The 18,748-nt window shown below is 39.6% G+C and overlaps 1 protein-coding gene across 4 annotated transcripts in view; it reads left to right on the top strand.

Annotated features, from left to right (window-relative positions):
• The window catches only part of itprid2 (ITPR interacting domain containing 2), a 186,117-nt gene that overhangs the window by 48,793 nt on the left and 118,576 nt on the right, over nucleotides 1–18,748 (top strand). The window lies entirely within an intron of this gene.

Raw genomic sequence — 18,748 nt, 5'->3', positions numbered from 1 at the left:
AGGAATTATTATTCTTTATTAACTATGAACAGCATTTACCTCCTCATTTTAACAGAGAGAAAAAAAAGTTGAATTGTTTAAAGCAGGCAGGAGGATTCTGTAGAAGACGAACGATAAGAAAACAAATGTGTAAAATAGTTCCACAATATGACATGCTCTCCGATTGCAATCATTATCAGTGTGTCATTTGCATTTGTAAGCTATTTCATAATAGATAATTGCACAGTACACTGGAAAAATAGTCTTCTGTTCCTGATGGACAATGACTTACATTGAGAGTTGTTGATTTCCTTTTAAACTGAAACAGAAATACATCAATGGAGCCACACTTCCCGAATATCGACATGTGGTGGCATGAACATTATCTTATTTTGTCACACTGTAAGCCAATGGAGATCTAAGATTGTTTGGAAGTATGCAAATTATGTCTTTTAGGAAACATTGTCTTTTAAGGCAATGATTTACAAGTAGATAGCCATTATTGAGCAGAACTGTGTATGCTCTGGATTTGTAAATTCACAATATTAGGAATACTATAAACAAAATAATTTGTGATGTCTTTTTTAGAGCTTTGTGTTTGATGCAAGAGGTTCATTTGATGAACAAGTTTAAATGGTCTTTTAACTACTTTCTGCATTCCATTTATTTATTGACTTTAGAAAAGCTGTAGGCTTGATTTTATCTCTTTGGATATAGTGGGTGATAAGGTTTAAACTTGTTATAATTAGCACAAGCCTGGAGAAAAGTTTCTTTTCTCACATTATTTGCATTTTTCAATTATATTATCTACCTTCAGCTAATATGGCTGGATTGTACTCAGAATGTAATGATGATAAATTTAGTTTAAAAGAATATTCCTTTATGATGACTTGATAAAGATTAATTAAATCGCACTACTGGACCTGGACTAACGAGGTCAAGAGAGTGGAACTGCCCCAGATCGAAGCCTTTTCCACTTTAGAAACACTCCTGCACAGTTTTTCCATCATCGCTGTACACGATGGACAACCTCCAAATTGCTCCAAATAGCTGAAAATAGATTTTTCATAAAAATGCATTTTAATCCAAGTGTTCAATTTCTTAAAACACCGTTGTTGAGTTTCCCATCAACAACATCCAGGAGGCTGTCATTATCCTGAAACTCAACCACATCTGCTGTATCAATTCAAAGGTACGCTGGAAGTTGAGCACGCTGCAGTGATTAATTTTGCTCCTCCATCCACAGGCTGGAGGAAAAGTCTGGAGTGTGATGGGTACTCTTTACTTGCTTGATAAGTACAACTCCCAACAACTCTCCAGAAGCTCAACAGCATCAAGGGCAAAACACCCAACGTGACTTGTATCACATCCAGCACTCTGAACCTTTTCATTGTCGCACATGGCTGTAGTGTTCACTGTCTATAAAATACACTATAGATACAAGCTCTTAGTGCCTCCCCAGTTACTGACCCATACCACCAACGTTATTGGTGTATCAGAATGTCATCTGCAGAAACCCCTCCAAAATGCATGGTTGGATTTCTTGAAAATATATTGCCTTCACTGTAGCTGCATGTAAGTGTGAAACTCACCAGCAGCAGCTTTGTGAGCCTTCAGAAGGACCATGGCATAAAGTGGCTTACTGACATCTTCTCAAAGATGGTGGGAGATTGATAATAAATGATGGCCTTCCCTGAAAAGGGAGGGTGAGCAGCCAGAAGTCATTGTACATATTGGTACCAACAACATAAGTAGAAAAAGGGAGATGGTCTTGAAAAAAAGAATACAGGGAGTTACGGAGGAAGCTGAGAAGCAAGACCTCAAGGGTAGTAATCTTGGGATTGCTGCCTGTGCCACTTGACAGTGATGATAGGAATAGAATGAGGTGGCAGGTAAATTTGTGGGTGAAGAATTGGAGCAAGGGCAGGAATTCAGGTTTCTGGGTAATTGGGACCACTTCTGGGGCAGGTGTGACCTGTACAAAAGGGAAGGGTTGTACTTGAATCTAAGGGGGACCAATATTCTTGCAGGCAGGTTTACTAGAGCTGTTGGGAGTGGTTTAAACTAATATGGCAGGGGGATGGGAACCAGGATCATAGAGCTGAGGATGAGCCAGCAGGGTTACAAGTAGACGATGGGTGTAAAGTGAATGACAAGCCAACGATTGAGTACAGATGTAGACAGAGCAAAGAGTTAAATTGTACCAGAGACAAAATTTAAAAGGGCGAAGAATGCGGGACTGAAGGTGCTGTATTTAAATGTGTATATCATTCGGAATACAGTGAGACGAACTCGTGGCGCAATTACAGATTGGTTGGTGTGATGTGGGCATCACTGAGTCGTGACTGAACAAAGGCCATACGTAGTTGGGAGCTGAACATCAAAGGATATACTTTGTATCAAAAGGACAGACAGGAAGGCATAGGCGGTGGTGTGGCTCTGTTGATAAGAGATGGAATTAGATCTTTAGAAAGAAGTGACAAAGGGACAGAGAATGTTGAATGAATATTTGTGGGTGGAGTTAAGAAACTGCAAGGGTGAAAAAAACCATTATGGGAATCATATATAGGCCTCCAAATAGTAGCCAAGATGTGGGGTTGAGATTGAAAAGGGAGCTGGAAAAGGCATGTAATAGGGGTAATGACACAATTGTAATGGGGGAATTCAGTATGCAAGGGGATTGGGGAAATCAGGGTGATGTCAGGATTTATTGAATGGCTACAAGATGGCTTTTTAGAGCAGCTTCTGCTTGAGCCTACTCAGGGAAAGGCTATCTTAGATTGGATGTTGTGTAATAACCCAGATCTTATTAAGGAGCTTAATGTAAAGGAACCCTAAGGAGGCAGTGATCATAATGTGATTGAATTCATACTGCAGTTTGAGAGGGAGAAGCATAACTCACATGCATGAGTATCACAATGAAATAAAGGGGATTACAGAGGCATGAGAGAGGAGTTTGCCCAGGTGGATTGGAGGAGGATACTGATGGGGATGGTGGCACAGCAGAGGTGGCTGAAGTTTCTGGGAATAGTTCACAAGTCACAGCATAGATACGTCCCACAGAAGGAGTTCTCAAATGGCAGGGGTAGGCAACCGTGGCTAACAAGGGAAGTTAAGGACTGCATAAAAACCAAGGAAAGGGCATATAACGTAGTAAAAATGAGCGGGAAGTTGGCTAATTGGGAAGCTTTTAAAAGATAACTTAAAAAGCTATAAGAAGGGATGAAATATGAGGGCAACTAACCAATAATATGAAGAAGGATATTAAAAGTTTTTTCAGTTATGTAAAGAGCAAAAGGGAGGTGAGAGTTTATATCGGACCACTGGAAAATGATGCTGGTGAGGTAGTAATGGAATTTAGATGAATGCAGGTGAATGACATTGAAAGCTACTGACTGTTGAAAGGACTAGATAGGGTGGATGTGGAGAGGATGTTTGCTATGGTGGAAGTATCTAGAACTAGAGGGCAGAGTCTCAAGTTTGAGGGACGACCTTTTAGAACAAGGTAAGGTGGAATTTTTTTAGCCAGAGTGTGGTGAATCTGGAATGCTCTGCCACAGACTGCAGTGGAGGCCTAGTCCACGGGTATACTTAAGGTGGAAGTTGATAGTTTCCTGATTGGTCAGGGCATCAAAGGATATGGCGAGAAGGTAGGTATATGGGGTTGAGTGGGATCCGGGATCAGCCATGATGGAATGGCGGTGAAGACTTGATGAGCTGAGTGGCCTAATTCTGCTCTGATATGTTATTATCTACCAGTGATGCGTACATCCCAAAAATTAAATAAATAAAATAACCATTCAGCTGGAAGGTTAATTAAATTGAAACATTTGCTGCCAACAAACGATCTCTGCCCTGCTGAGCATTTCCAGTATTTCCTGTATTTTTATTTGTGCATTTCCTGTTTTATATCAGATTTCAAGAATTCAAAATATTTTGATTTTGTGTTAGAAAGAACTTCAGTTCTGAAGTTACACTAGTGTAGGGTCAGAAGCTATTTGTTCATGTTACTTCATTCAAAAGAACCAGTTTACTTTAAATAACTTCCTTGAAGATCTAGAATTACTAAGAAAAACCTTCAAGGTTACTTGAAAATAAAGAAGGTTTGTGGGGAGGAATGTCACTTTTTCAATATGGTTGAGAGAATGTATGCTTTTGGTGGTGCATGGGGTGTTAGTATTGTCAACTGCTTTTCTTGAACAATATTTTGTATATCTGGGTGGGCTTATGACTTCTTTATGCATCACATGCTTTATGAACTGCCAACAAGATTGCAAAAGAGAAGTGACTATCTTCTCTCGGCTACCAACCTTTAATGCGTATTTTTTATGATGTCATTTGGCATGCTTTAAATTAAACAAAGCATGAATAGTTTTCTACGGTGGTTGTTTCAAATCAATGCATGTACAAATATTGAAAATGGTTCAAGATTTGTTATTTTTATGCTACTAATAAGTAGAACCCAAAAATATCCTGTTTAAAAATACGGAACTTTAGATCTGCCAGAAGTGATGATTGTTGCAGAATGGGACTGTGCTGAAGTACACAGGAACACAATAAAATCGGAGCAGGAGTAGGCTACTTAGTAGCAGTAAATGCAAACGCGCTTTCCTTTGTTGGAAAGATTTCTAAATGTAATTTCCCCTGCACCATGCTTCCAACCATCAAAATGAGTTTTTTAATTAAGATGTAATTCACACTAAATTCTCAATTTTTTGTACTTAACAGCAATTAGCAAAGATGGTACCTGCTTTTTGTATAAAATTAGCCCATTTCTTTCTTAGTAACACACACAAAATACTGGAGGAACGTCGTAGGCTGGTCATCATCTACTGAAAGAAATCAACAACTGAGATCTTTATTTTTATGTTCATTAAACATTCCAAAATGTGCTGATTATTTGACTAATTGGACAGTGCAAAATAACAATGCTGGTGGATTGGTGAATGGTAACATTTGAGAGAGTTGATGGAAAAAATGAAAGTGGGTTTCATGTAAGATTAGTGTGAACGGATGCTTGATGGTCAGTGTGGACGTGTTCTGAGAGTCAGAGAGCAATATTGTCATGCAGCACAGAAACGGTCTTTGGCCCATCATGCCCATACTGAAAGTTGTAACCCGAACAAAGTCGCTGGAGCTGGTGGATACAGGAGTGATTTACTCAACAAAATGAGACACTCTCAGAGGAAGAGACCTCCTTGACCCAATATTATATGACATTTTATATGCTAAAGAACAAAGTTAGTTTTAGGATAATTTTATAGTTACAATGTATCTACAGTGCTTCCTTTGAATTACATATAATTTTCACACTGCCTTTTTCACACCCGTATTCCAGACACCCAAAATGAATGTTAATCAGCATCGTGTGGTTTTCAACCAAATGATTCCTGTAAACTATTATCTAGGGCTGCATTTAAAATTTAACCTACAATTCACATGCAGATCTAAAGATCGCCTGTTGCAGTTAATATTTTGCTATATAACCTAACTGCAGAATATGCCCTAACACTGAATACCAATTACTCATCTAGACAGTGAGAGATGTTGTCTTGGTCTATAGTAAGATATGGATCCGATGGAAAAGTGGAAAGAATATGAACAGGTAGAATTTAGGAAAGACAAATAGGGAGTAGAACATAAAAAATAAATGGTAGGGGAATGTTGATAAAGATAGACTTTGGGGTCCAAGCCCTTAGTCCCCTGAAAATGGCAGGTGAATGAGGCATATAGTGTGCTTGTCTTTGTTGATCAGGACACAAGATATAGGAGCTTGGATGTAATGTTGCAACTTAACAAAACACTGACAGAACCAGGTTTGGGATATTGCGTGCAGTACTGATTGGCACATTGATGAATTGGGCTGCAGAGAGTGCAGAATGTTGTCTGGATTGGAGGACAATAGTTATGTGGAGAGATGGGATAAACTAGTTTGTTTTCCCTGGAGCTAAGAAATACATAGCATTAAGAGATGTATTGATAGGGTGGATAGCTGTTTTGTTTCCACAGTAGGAGTATCAAAGCATAGGCTGTAAGTTTAGATGAAAGAATTTTTAAGGAACCTGAAGGGTAAGTCTTTTTACGCAAAGAATAGTTGATATCTGGAACACATGGCCAGTTAAGATCAGATACAATTACTTTGTTTTAAGAGGCATTTAGATAGAAACTTAAACAGGTACAAAACATAGAAGGATATGGTGGTGGTGCAGACAGATGGGGCTCATGTAAATGCGCACAAAGGGTGACACAGATCTGGTGGTCCTAGGGCTGTTTTCTGTGCTGTATAACTATACTAATCCAATTCACTAGCTCCTGGCACATGTCATTTTCTGACTCAGCAATTAAGTGTTTGTCTAGGTGTTTCTTAAATGTCATGAGAGTTCCTGCTTTCACCGCCCACTCAGGCAGTTCATTCTATATTCTAGCCACACTCTGAATGAAAAAAAAATCTTCCTTATAGATCCTTTACACTTCTTGCCCCTTATCATAAACACACTCTCTAGTTTTACACACTTCTGCTTTGTGGAATCTACAATCTAACCTATCTACGATCCTCATGGTGAATCTTCCCTGCACCTTTTCCAGTGTAATCACATAATTCCTACAGGGTGGTGATCAGAGTTGCAAATATTACTCCAGATGTGGCCTATCCAATGTTTTGTAAAGCTTGTAACACAACTTCCTGCTTTTACGTATGATACCCTGCTTAATGAATGTGGGTGTCCCATATGCCTTCCTTATCATCTTGCTGTGGCCTTGGCGAGTACTGTATGACTCTATGACTTGGGAGCAGTTTTATTTTATCAGCCCTGGAGTTTAATTTCTTACATCTACACTCTCTCTTTTAGTATTTTCAGCCACAGTGTTCAAAGAGCTTCAGTAAGTGCTTGAATGATGGAGGAGCAGCTTTGCACTTCCTCTGCTCCCCACAAAGTACCTTGCTCTGAGAAATGAACAACACGAATTTTCATCTTCATAGTTCCTTGAACGTGAAATGCTACACAGTTGCAGTGAGGAGTACGTGCACCTTCCTTGCTTTAGCAGTCAACCTTCAGGTAGTTCAGTATGAGAATAAATATTTTTTCTCTTTTCCCAAGATCGTTGCATAGACTGCAACCATGTAAGTAGGGTCTCATCCCATTTCTGAAGGGACACAATGAATGCTGATGTTGCCAGCAACAAAAATGAATATATATTTTTAAATGTCTTCTGCTATTAATGGTTTGGTCATCAGTGTTTCCAAGTATTTTTACTTTAAACATCCCAGTTCTGATGCTGAAAGCTGTCCTTTTATAAAGCAACAGATGGTTAATGTACAAATTGGAGAATTATTGCTACTAGTTGGTATATTCGTGAGGGTCTCATAGAATTGGTAATTTATTACTGATAGTTAACATTGGGAGCTATAGTGCCAGGCAGAAAATGTCTGAAAATCCTGAGCAGCCAGTAAGTATCCTGATGTGACATTGACTTCTCCATCACTGTAGGCTTTGAATTCTGGCCTCAAAGAGACTTGAGTAAGAGTTACTGATGGATGCGTGAGAGTTCAAATCTACTTGAAGTAAAAACAACCAGGAGTATAGATTCAGTATTTTCCCAACAAATTTTGGTTATATTTAAATAGCATATTTTGAATGATTTTAAGTGATATCACTTCTTATGCTTGAAAACTTATTATTAGTATTTATGGAAGTATTAACTCAACAAAATTATTGAATAAATGGAATCCTTCATACTTATCTTTAAGTGGAGGTAGCATAGTAAATAAATGCTCAGTGTCTATTTTTATAGATGTAATTAGCTAACATTTATCGACATTGAGTTCAAGAGTAGAGAGGTCATGTTGCAACTCTATAAATCTCTGGTGAAACCACGCTGAGAGTATTGTGTTCAGTTCTGCTCACCTCATTATAGGAAGGATGTGGAAGCAATGGAGAGGGTGCAGAGGAGATCTACCAGGATGTTGGTTGGATTGGAAAACAAGTCTTATGAGGCAAGGTTAGCAGAGCTGGGACTTTTCTCTTTGGAGTGTAGAAGGATGAGAGGCATAGATAAGGTGGATATCCAGTACCTGTTTCCCAGGGCACGAATAACAAACACCAGAGGGCATATGTACAAAGCTAAGGGAGGGAAATTTAGGGGAGACATCAGGGTAAGTTTTTACACAGAGGGTTGTAGGTGCCTGGAATGACTTGCCAGGGATGGTGGTGGAGGCTAAAACATTAGGGGTATTTAAGAGCCTCTTGGACAGGTACATGCATGAAAGAAAAATTGAGGGTTACGGGGTAGTGTGGGTTTAGTACATTTTTTAAAGGAATATGTGGGTCGGCACAACATTGAGGGCCGAAGGGCCTGTACGGTGCTATAGTATTCTAGTGTCTAGTGACATTGTTTAAATATTAGAGGTTAAATTTACGATCAAAATAAAAATGAAGGCAACTATACAAATACACATTGTGGAGTAAGTTGTGGAAAATTTGATTATATTTTCACATTTAGATGACAGAAGCTTAATGGGAGCTCATGTAGTGTTGCAATTTCACATAAATAATTACGTCAAGAGACACTCCTGAGAGTATAGAGCATTGTAACCTAAATCATGCAAGTCATTATGAGTTGGAAACTTTTTGGACTGGTATAGTTTAAAGAACTTATGTATCTGCATTAAGCGCCTGCAGCTGGTTGCAATTGTTTAAAAGAATGTAGTGCTTAAATATCCAGTATTTAAGTGCAGTTTTTATTGTTTATTGGTGAACTCTGTGGAAGTCAGCCATTGCTATAACTGTGATTGGATGAAAAATTTCAAAAGATAATTCACTTCCTTAGGAGCTTCCTTTATAAAGCTTTAAAGCTAAATTGATTAATTCAGAGTTATATTTCCATGCCAAAGAAACCACCCAGGCCATGCTTTCTTCTCACTGCTGCCATCAGGAGGAAGATACAGGGGCCTCAAGGCTCACACCACCAGGTTCAGGAACTGTTATTACCCCTCAACCATAAGGTTCTTGAACCAGAGGAGATAACTTCGCTCAACTTAATTTGCCCATCAGTGAACCGTTCCCACAACCTATGGACTCACTGTCACGGCCTCTTTATCTCATGTTCTTGATATTTATTGCTTATTTATTACTGTTATCTCTTTTTTGACTTTCTGTTTACATTTGCAGAGTTTATTGTTTTTTGCACATGGGTTTGCTGCCCTGTTGGTGGGGTTTTGCATTGATTCTATTATGGCTATTGGATTTATTGAGTGTAGTATGCACAAGAAAACAAATCTCAGGCTTGTATATGGCGATATAAATGTACTTCAATAATAAATTTACTTTGAGCTTTGAACTCTGATATATTAAACTAGGACTTTTAGTACAAGAGGGCATACATGTTCAGATATTTATAGGAGGGTATTTTAAAATCTTGTTGCATTGTGTTTGAATGTAGAATACTGCAATATCTGATAACCTGAACTACATTATCGATTAATTAACAAAATAATTGTAACAACACCTCTTTTTCTTTTTCCAAAACAATTCAATAAATGCAGATATTATGCTAGTGTTAAGTTTAAACATTCAAATAGGTAGATACAATATTGGATATCTCTATAACAAATCTATGTTGTGATTTATATTATAGTCTTTCAGCTGAAAAATGTATTTTAATTATTTGTACTTTATTATATTTACCACTTATTCTGTGGAAAATTCTGTTCACTAGAGCATGGCTACCTTAATACAAACTGTGCAAGTGCAGGAACTGTGATAATGTTCAGGAAATGTCTGGAGAGCCCATGAATGCAAAATAATCCATTAGGCTTTTCTCCAAGGCAGCTTTGTTAGCTTTAATTTTATCTGCTATAAGGCTCATGCTGGCAAATAAATGGGTCATCGTGAAACGAGCTTAATTTCAGAAAACGGCCCTCATTGACAGCACATTCAAAGCTCGTTCCATTACTCCTCACTGCCTAATCACAGAAGTATTTAACTGACACTGTAAAGTCAGGAGCTATTGTCATCCATTTCACTTGTGGCCTTCAAAACACCTGGGTAATAGCAGCAGTTTGAAAACTACCTTGCAAGTATTATCATTTTACAGTGGGTGGCCTGAGTGGTTCACTGATGACTGCTGCTTTAACAGGCAACATCATGACAGAGGTCCTACTGGTGAATATTTCATCATAAGGAGGCGCAGTCACTTAGAATGCAAACATCTTTTCTTATCTATTGGTTTATTTTAACAAATCATTACTGTCTCTTAACATGACACTATTTAATGAGTCATATTTGATGAAGTTATTGCTCCCATGTTGCCTTGCAAAACCAGGAATTCCAAACTAATTTGTCTATTTGCTCCTCTGAATCGAGTCCAGTGGAATAGCATTTTACCTGTTGGAAATGAAACCATGTTTAAAATGCATTTAGTGAGGAATAAGAAATATATCTTCTATGGCAAAGCCTATTAACATACATTGAAAGATCGTGCACTAATAATAAGAGTAGAGGTAAATTTAGCAGCAACATTGCAGTGATAATTTCCACTCACAGTCACATTGGAACAGGAGAAAGAGCAAATCATCTGGATCTTTGAACCTGTTTCAACACTCAAGTCACATTTTCCACCCAATTTTCAATTCTTAATTTTCTGTGTGTCTTCAGCCATGATTATATTCAGTGTCAGAGTTTCTCATCCCTCTAAGTGCTGAGGTCTCTTGACACTCCAACCCTCTTGAAATCTTGGCACCATTATATTTGTGTATCTCTGAACTGCTATGTTACACAAGTCATAATTTTCTGGAGAATGACATGCATTTAGACTGCAGTTGCTTGTCTGAAATCTTAACATTTCTTGGGTGAAACTTCAGTTTTGCTGATGTGACAAGACCTCTATATGATCTAAACATTTAATTCACTTGCAGATAGACTGCAAGAAGTCAAGTGCTTTCAATGGAATTACTTAAGTCCTGCCCCCTGACACTTTTTAAATGATCCAACTCTGTGCCAGCATTATGCCAGCAGTGCTTGCTAACCCCAGCGTGCATCAAGTCACAAGCACAGAGAACAGGGATAAGACCGGTGACAGCAATGAGTGCAGGAATGTTCTGCTTCGGTTAGACGACTGCATTGTAATCCTAAACATTTTGAAAACGGTAACCTCCTGACAATTACATTATATGCATCATCTAGACAAGACCAAATTTGTGATTCAAATCTAAAATTGCCGCTAGGACAGTCCTATGATGAAAGGAGGAATTTGTTTGGGAACAGGTCAATGTTGTAATGAAGTGGGATAATTGGATTTCTCTAAGTTAGGAATGCTATTATTGTTGTAGGTAAGCTTTACAGTGGCACATGGTGCTGGCTATACATTCTTTTTGCTTATACCTATGTTGCACATTGTATTTGTGAAGTGAGTGGAGAATTTTGATGCTCCCTGTTCCAGCTGCCCTTTTCATGTAAAATAAAACATAATTCTGAAGTAAACATGATGTTAAAAGGTTGCTGGCCAAATGCAGTTGAGGGATTGTATATGATAAGCAGGGTTTTGCCTTGTTTCAGTGATTTGTGTACAAGGGACTAAAGTAGAAGCAGAGGTAAACCGTTTGGCCTCTTACACATGCTGTGTCATTCTGTAAGAACATGGTTAGTCTCTTACCTATGTGCCACCTTCCTGTACATATCGCTCCATTTCCTTTAATAACCAAACATCACTTAATCTCTGTCTGTTCAAAGTTCAAAGTCAATTTATTATCAAAGTACATGTATTCCGGGGCTCTGTTGTTTTAGATGTGACACAGCAGGAGGGATTAAAGGAGGAGGAGTGGCGTTACTAATCAGGGAAGATGTTACAGCTGGACAGACTAGAGGACCCGACTAGTGAGGCATTATGGGTGGAATTGAGAAATAAGAATGGCATGACCACTATATTACAGACCACCCAATAGTCTTGGATGCTTAGAGGAACAATTTGTAAAGAGATTGCAGACTGTTGCAAGAAATGTAAAGTTGTTATAGCAGGTGATTTTAACTTCCCATATATTCATTGGGAATCCCACACGGTAAAAAGTCTTGATGGGATAGAGTTTGTCAAAAGTGTTCAGGAAAGTTTCCTTCTTCAGTACTTGGAAGTCCCAATGAGAGAGATTATGATACTGGATCTGTTAATAGGGAATGAGACGGGGCAGGTGACAAAAGTTTGTGTTGGGAAACACTTTGCTTGCAGTGACCACAATGCCATAAGTTTCAAAGTAAATATGCAAAGAGATAGTTCTGCTCCACGGGCTGAGTTTCTAAATTGGAGAAAGGCCAACTTTGGTGGTATCAGCAATGATCTGACAAGTGTGGATTGGGACAGATTGCTCTCTGACAAAGTGTACTTGGTAAATGGGAGGCCTTCACAAATGAAATTTTGAGAGTACAGAGCTTGTATGTGCCTGTCAGAATAACAGGTGAAGATAACAAGTGTAGGGAACATTGGTCTTCAAGAGATATTGCGGCTCTGGTTAAGAGAAAAAAGCAGATGTATAGCAGGGACAAGGCAAGTAGGAACAAATGAGATGCTTATGGAGTATAAGTAATGCAAGAGCACACTTAAGAAAGAAATCAGGAAGGCCAACAGAAGGCAGGAAGTGCTCTAGTAGACAAGGCAAAGGAGAATCCTAACGGATTCAACAGGGACGTTAAGAGCAGAATGATTGAAGCTGGTCCTGGGAAGACTAGAATGGTAATCCATGTGTGGAGTCAAGGACAGATGAAGAAGATCTTTCTGCATTCTGTGCATCTTTATTTATTCAGGAGACGGATTCAGAGTCTATAGAACTGAGGCAAAGTGGCATCAACTTTGTGGACCCTGTACAGGTTACAGAGGAAGAGAAGCAAATCAGAGTGGATAAATCCCCAGGGCTGACAAGGTGTACACTCGGACCTTATGGGAGGCAAGTGCAGAAATTGCTGGAACCCTAGCAGAGATATTTCAAACATCCTTAGTGATAGGAGAGGTACAAGAGGATTGGAGGATAGTCAATGTTGTTCTGCTGTTTAAAAAAGGCACTAAACAGAAACCAGGTAACTATAGGCCAGTGAGTCTGACATCAGTTGTCAGAAAGTTATTGAAAGGTATTCTGAAGGACTGGATATACAAGTATTTGGATAGATGTGGAATGAATTAAGATAGTCAGCATAACACTGTATGTGGTAGGTCATGTCTAACCAATCTTATAGAGTTTTTCAAGGAAGTTACCAGGAAAGTGGATGAAGGCAAGGCGGTGGATGTTGTCTACCTGGACTTTAGTCAGGCATTTGAGAAGGTCCCGCATGGGAGGCTGGTCACGAAGGTTCAGTTGCTTGGCATTCAGAATGAGGCAGTAAATTGGTTAGACATTGGCTTTGTGTAAGAAGCCAGAGAGTGGTGGTAGAGGGTTGGCTTTCTGACTGGAGGCCCGTGACCAGTGGTGTGCCGCAGGGATTGGTACTGTGTCCTTAGTTGTTTGTCATCTTCATCAGTGATCTGGATGATAATGTGGTTTACTGGGTCAACAAATAAGTAGATGACACCAAAATTGGGAGGTGCTCCAGGTAGACATGCACACTGGTGGGGAGGGTTTTACCTGTGATGGACTGAGCTGTATTGACTACTTTTTGTAGGCCTTTCTGCTGAAGGACATTGATGTTTCCATACCAGGCTGTGATGCAACTGGTCAGTATGCTCTGGAAGTTTCTGGAAGTTTTAGATAACTTGCCAAATGTTAGCAAAATCCTATGAGTTCAGTAGAGGCACTGCTATTTGTACTGGGACTTATGTGCTGAACCCAGGGCAGCTCCTCTGAAATGATAACAACAAGGAATTTAAAGTTGCTGACGCTCTCCACCTCTGATCTTCTGATGAAGACGGGTTCTTGGAACTCTGGTTTCCCTCTCCTGAAGTCGATAATCACCTCCTTGGTCTTGCTGACATTGAGGGAGAGATTGTTGTTATGGCATCACTCACCGAGATTTCCAATCAGCAACTGAATCTTCACAGTCCTCTTGGGTAGAAAACCTAGAAAGATTCACAACCCTCTGGAGTGAAGGAAAATCTTTCTATCCTGAATGGCCAAATTCTAAGTTTAAGATTGGTCCTCCTGACATCCTAGCCATGAAAAAACATCAACCCCATCAACCTTCTGGATTTTATGTTTTAATGAGATGATCTTTTGTTCTTCGAACCTTAAGGGAGTTTATGCCTAGTCTGCTTAATATATCCTCATACGGCAAATGGCAGGTATTAAATATTCTCATTCTTTTGCCTGAAATGTATACATTAGTGAAAAGCTGCATGAAGACCTTAATGTAAAGGCTAAACTGTGTGTTTGGATTATAAAGTATACAAATGGTAATGCTGAAGTTTGGAGCATGCCTCTTAGGAATTGCTTTTTCTTCCTGCCTTTAATCTCTCCCATAAACATATGCAGCTGTCTGTCAGTCTGGCAAAATCATGGCTGTCAGATTCTGCCGGGCTTTCATCTAGACTCACTGTAGTAGAGTAGAGGAAGTCTGAGCAGGAACGAGGTGAACCTGCTCTACTGTTTGCCGTACCAAGTTCAATCTGCTACTTCGTCCCCGTTTTTCTGCTGATTCACATGCCCTTACTTTTCCTGGATTCCGGTCTTCAATTGGTTCTCAGCCATCAGCAGGCCAGCGACCGAGTTTCTGCATGGCTGCTGCCTCTTGGGTTCAATCCCAACCGAAATGGTTCAAATTCTGCTTTTATTGTGGTTTGTGGTGGGCTAGAAACATTCATTTGTAGTAAATCTGACTGACCAGGTTTGTTCATCAGTGCCTTTGTTGTAACACAAAGAAAAAGGACTGATATGTTATTTTGTAGATTATCAAGAATTTGATGGGGTAGGATGTTCACCTGGGGGTTGTCGAGAACCAGGGGCCATAAATTTAAAAAATCAGATGGTAATTTTGGCTTGTGTGGTGATCATAATATGCAGTGATTGAAGGGAATTGTGTAGATGCATTTATGAGTAAACTGGGAGGGGTTTCCAGGAAAAAAAGGAACAAAAAAGATGTGCCAGGATGAAGTTATGTGGGAGGGTATATACAGAGATGGGAAACAAAAATTTCTGCACATCTCCAGTTCAGGCTATGGTTCCAGAAATTCAGACATCAGGACCAGTACATTTTGCCCTAATTAAGTGGCTACCCAAAGTTTTATAAAATAGTTAAAATGGTATAAAAACACAAACTACCATTTAACTGAGTAACAAATTATGCATTTAAATGAAATGCAGAATAAATTAGATCACTACAGAAACTACTATATTAATTGTAATACTGCATTAGTTCCTAATAGTTATTGACGGAGGTTTCATTCAATGCGCTGACGTGTTGTTTTGATTGACTGTAAATGAACAAAATCAGCACAGACACCTAGTGCGGATAGTGGACTACCTTCAAGTGGTATTTTCAATTAATGCATGCTTCAAATCTTCATTTTAATTGTAACAAGCAAGATGATTGTTGATACCTTCAAATTCTTAGCAACACACACAAAATGCTAGAGGAACTCAGCAGGCCAGGCAGTATCTATAGAAAAGAGTAACATTTCAGGCCGAGAACCTTCTTCAGGACCCCCCTTCAAATTCTTTGTAGTTTCTAACTTATTGAGGTAGTGAAATCATTTTGTTTTCACTCCCCCATCTCTAAGCCTAAACACCTGGATCTGCAGAGAGCAAAGCTGTTCTGAATTGTCTTACTGCTTATTTCTAAACATCTATCAGTGATAAAAGTGATTGCTTTTTGAACACATTCACTCAAATGATGCTATTTAAAAGTTGTTCGCTCTGCGATGTAACAGCCACACTGTGTGCACGCGACTGACGCTAGTTTGAAAATACTCAGCAACATTCTCCTGCCCCTGTTAAGCAGCACGGTGTCCCAAATAAACAAATGGAAATCGCTATTTAGCTTTGGTTCTTTAAGAGTTGTCCCAAAGAAACAGCTGCTTCAATTAACCAATGGCCTTGTTAATCAGAACCCATTGTACTTTCTTGATTAAGATTGTGTGTAACTTCCACTCAGCTAGAAAATGCTTTATCTTTTGTGGGTAAAATTGACACGAACTATTCTGTAAACAGATGTCTTTTTCTCAGTCATAATTGCTTAATGGAAACTGGATTATATAAAATTTTATGCTATCAAGATAAAAACATATGAGCAAACTGTACTTAAGGATGTTTGCTGATTATTGTGCAGCCAATTAAAAACATTTATCAAAAGCTGTATTTCTGATATACTAAGGGGCGTATCTACGGAAAAATAGCGCCTATAACGCCCCGTCCAAATAATCTGACACCCATCTATTAGATAACTTTACCATAATATCAGCTGAAAAATACAAGTCAAGCTTGTTAATCTTTTAATTAACAAATTATGGCGCTACATGAAAATTATAACTGCACCTTCCTTGCTTTCACTGATGCAAATTGGTCTATGATGTGATCAAAGTCAGTTTTTTCAGTTTCTTCTCTTTCTACACTCAACAGAGCAAGATCACAGAGTCTGCCTTGACCCATGGAGGCTCTCAAATACGAAAGTATTAGTTTTAACTTGCTGAATGATCTCTCAGAGCTGGCGATGGAAACTGCGATGGTTAGCACTATCTGAATAGCAATGCTAAGATTGGGGAAGACGCTCTCACCTCCATACTGAACAATAAATTCAAGAAGGTCTTCAGGTCTTGATATTTTCATGTTGACCTGCCTTGATAGCAACATTCTGCAATGCAAAATTTCTTCATATAGCTGCTGTCCATCAACATCAGATGGCGTGTGGCCAAGTGGTTAAGACGTTCATCTAGTGATCTGAAGGTCGCTAGTTCGAGCCTTGGCTGAGGCTGTATCGGTGCCAAGCTGTATGGGTCCTAATACCTTTCCCTTGGACAACATTGGTAGTGTGGGGAGGGGAGACTTGCAGCTTGGGCAACTGCCAGTCTTCCATACAACAAAACCTTGCCCAGGCTTGCGCCCTGGAAACTTTCCAAAGGCACAAATCCATGGTCAATCGAGACTAACGGAGGCCTACACTACACAACATCAGAGCTGTACAATTCACCCAAATTTTCGCACTTCTTCTTTAGGTTGCCACTGTCGGCACCATAACACAGTCCCTTGACATTGAGAAGGAACACAAACTTAGCATCAGTGTTGTGCAAATGAGCGAACCTTTCGTCCATTTCTCTGTGAAGACGGTCGAGAGTTCTCTTCATGACTCTTTCCATTTCCTCCTTAGTTGTTAACCCAGCGTCTCTCGAGTTCTCATCAGCCATTTGTTTCTTTTGTCTCTGACGTCTTTCAACTTCAATATTCCATTCTTGACAGAGACTGACTCCTTTGAGTGACTGGACCAACACTTCTCTTTCATCATAAAAATGATCTCAGAGGGCTTTCAAATCCAGGGCAGCATCGTGGAAGTTCATGCTAGGATCCTGCAGCCTCTTTTGAATATGATCAATGCGAATGAGTACTTTGTTCCAAAATCCTAGCAAAATCAGAAAATCGTAACTCAACATGCAGTTGTACAGCTGCCTTGCGTCATTTTTTGTTTCACTGGGTCTTGTTTTCACTGTCTATCATGTCCTGGAGAACTTAAGGATCTCCTCAAGGTACTTGTCGACAGGCTTCACTGCTTCTGTCCTTGCACTCCACCTGGTTTCAGACTCCGACTTAACAACAACAGGGACGGCGTTTTTGAGATTTTCCCAGCGCTGTGCTGAACGAGAGAAAAACACGTAGAGAGCTTCGATGGCTCCAAAAAATGTAACCATCATTGTATCTAGCTTGGCTGCATGTACACCCACCAAGTTGAGTGAGTGACTTTCACAATTTACAAACACTGCCAGGTTATTTTTCTCACTTATTCTTTGATGAACACCACTTCTGTGTCCAGCCATCACAGTAGCGTTGTCATAGCACTGTAACCGACAATCTTGTAGCTCCATTTCATCCTTCCCTAGCTGTTTCAAGATGTCTTCAACCAAGCTCTCAGCATCCTTCTGGCTTACCTGGATAAAACTGAGGAAGGACTCTCTAACACGGACTGTTTTTCTCTCAAAATCAACTTCCACATACCTCACTGTTTCTGACATCTGCTCACCGTGTGCCTGATCAGGAGTCGAGTCGAACATGAGACCACAGTACTTGGCTGTACGAATGCTTTTCAGTAAACTCTGGTGAACAGCGGATGCCATCATGTGGATGAATTCATTCTGGCCACCCAGTGAAAGATAAGACGTGGATCCAGGATGACTTTCCAAATGAGTGAGGTGTTCTTTTATGACAGGGTCAAAGATGGCCAGTAGTTTCAGTAAGCCAAGGAAATTTCCCACATTAGAGTCAACGTCTAGCTGAAGTGACTCCCTGTGTCCTCGCAAAGCCAGGTTCTGAGTCACAAGGAATTTTATGCAGTGAAGGATTCTCGTCAAGATATCACGCCACTTCTGCTTTTCCTTCTCAATCTGTGACTGAAATACTGCATCAATAACTCCTCTGTTTCCAGCTAAATTTCTTTCCATTTCTTTCCACTGTGTGAAGCATTCCCGATGATTCATGGCATTTTCATGAACACTAATCCTTTCAGGTGCTTTCCACTGGTTGAATCCACTTTCCTGCTCCAATGAGGATTGATGGTCTGACCGGGAATAGAGAAGACAACAGATACAAAATGCAGACCTTTTAGAAGGGGAATAGATCAGTCATGAGTGAGTCACTTCCGCACCACGACCATTTCCC

This window comes from Hemitrygon akajei, chromosome 5, assembly GCF_048418815.1.
Source record: "Hemitrygon akajei chromosome 5, sHemAka1.3, whole genome shotgun sequence".
Taxonomy (NCBI): domain Eukaryota; kingdom Metazoa; phylum Chordata; class Chondrichthyes; order Myliobatiformes; family Dasyatidae; genus Hemitrygon; species Hemitrygon akajei.
The sequence above is the reverse complement of the archived record's forward strand: the minus strand, read 5'-3'. Positions and strand labels throughout refer to the sequence as shown.